Source organism: Oreochromis niloticus, unplaced genomic scaffold (assembly GCF_001858045.2).
Source record: "Oreochromis niloticus isolate F11D_XX unplaced genomic scaffold, O_niloticus_UMD_NMBU tig00000809_pilon, whole genome shotgun sequence".
Taxonomy (NCBI): Eukaryota; Metazoa; Chordata; class Actinopteri; order Cichliformes; family Cichlidae; genus Oreochromis; species Oreochromis niloticus.
Window position 1 is genome coordinate 85006 of NW_020327255.1, and position 2081 is coordinate 87086.

The 2081-nt window shown below is 37.9% G+C and overlaps 1 long non-coding RNA gene across 1 annotated transcript; it reads right to left on the reverse strand.

Moving 5' to 3' along the window:
- Positions 1–812: 812 nt before the first annotated feature.
- Positions 813–1650, reverse strand: LOC109200405 (uncharacterized). Its single transcript, XR_002060573.1, has 2 exons — positions 1586–1650; positions 813–1077 (listed from the first exon to the last, which is right to left on the reverse strand). It is a non-coding gene; the product is annotated as an uncharacterized LOC109200405 (long non-coding RNA).
- Positions 1651–2081: the final 431 nt, after the last annotated feature.

Sequence of the window (2081 nt, forward strand, 5' to 3'; positions counted from 1 at the left end):
TCCTGTAAAAAATACAGCAGCACAGTATATCGCTTTACAGATGCAATATGTAAATTGATTTACAGTGAATGAAACTCACATTAAAACTGTTAAATCTACAGAAAAAAGAAGTTAATTTCACACATTGATGTTATATATAAATAGACTATTTCCTGTATCTTTTACAAGTAATAAATGCTTATTGTGGATCCATAAATTGTAAAATTAACAGGGAAATATCGAACAAAAAACTAATTTAAAATGGTAGAACAACGGTGAAACTGTGCATATTAAATGGAGCTGCTCTGTATATTATACATAAAGTCTATTATTATGTTGTATTTTTATGTTTTAATGTAAATTTTTAACCATACACCAGCAAATGTATTACTGCTACACCTACACCCAAACATGCAAAAATACATCTTGAGAAAACACAAGAGAGGAAAATGTCACTTTTGGGAAATTTATTTTGCAGCCAGATTAGCCAAATGACAGCAATTGGATGCATTTTTTCCAACTAACACAATATGCAGGGCACACAGCAAGTACACAATTCAATTAAAATATAAGCTATAAAAGCTGTGGAACATTCCTGCAAAGCAAGAACCATGTTCATGAAACAAGCATTTGTTAGACCCTCTACCAGAAAAAGTTAAATAACCTGTTAAGACTTTAAAACAAAAATCACATTGTGCCAAAAATGATCATAATCACCATGCAACGCAACACGCACCCTGCTGTCACCACAACCATGGCCTTGGTCAGAAAACACATTAGGAAAACCACGTGGTGAAACAAAACTACACTGCAGTAGCAGCATGTTTTTTTTAATAAAGAACATTCCTTCAAAGCAAGAAAATCTTCATGAATTGGCTTCATGCATTCGACCAGTAAAAGGTTTCAGTACACATTGTGGAACAAAATTAACAAAGTAAAACTAACAGTCCACAGAGAGTCAAGATTTAGGCTTAGCGCCACTCGTGGTCGGCGATATCCTGAATCAGGGTGAGGACTCGAGGGTTCACACTGAGACGACGCTTTGAGTTTTTGTTCTCTACTTTGGTTCCTTTTTCTGGGTTTATGGAGAAGAAACACCTGTAGAATAAAATCATAAAAGTTTATTAAGCATTTTATAATTGATCAGTTAAAATACAAGTACAAAGTAAGTAAAAATTAAGTATATACACACATATATACACAGTCATGGCCAAACTGCAACAACAATTGGTTTCACCACGCTCAAGACAAAGTATAACCAAAATGCTGTGGGGAAGTGAACAATGCATGGTCAAAAGTATTGGCACCCTTCACAAGTGTCTTTTGCAGTGATATACCACACTAGCATTTTTAAAATCCAAAGCAAAGGTTATAGGTAGTCAGACGTCAGCTAACTTTTGGTCTAGCCCTGAGTCTCGGCCAGGCTTGGACCCGGATTCAGACTGATATTTTATTAAAACAAACAAACAAACAAACACACACACACTGAATATGGCTCCAAACCCGACCGAGACTCAGAGCCAGACCTGGACTCCAACGACAACAAAGCGAGACTCCAGATCCCAGACTCTCAGTTATGAGAAATAACAAAGCCATATTTGCTCACCTCTGAAGAAACTCTAGAGTGGAAGCCAGCTCAGATGGATAATGGATGTTAAAATTGTAGTAGCTGAGGCACAGTGCAGAAATGAAGGAGGATATGTTTGTGCTGACGAGGTTCCGATCAATACTCAGCATGTATCTTCTTGAGGAATAGCAGGACTGTCCTGTGAACAAATTATTTAACAGGGTATATCAATAAGCACGGCAGTCACATGACATTCTATAAAAAGTGCACTTAAAAAAAAAAGAGAGAGAGCTATGAAACAGACTTACCACACACAATAATAGTGGGTGTCAGAGGCACTTGCTCCAGTTGTACCTCATCTGCCAGACATGTATCTTCAACACAGAAAAGCATGGACTCCTCCTTCTCTTCAAAGTAGCTGAGCAGAAGCAGGACCATCTCTTTCACATCATCTGAGCAGCCACTCTGCGGTCCCCGCATCCTCTGAAGCCTTGCATAAGTCTGAAGGAACGCCTTGCTTTTGCTGACAGCAACT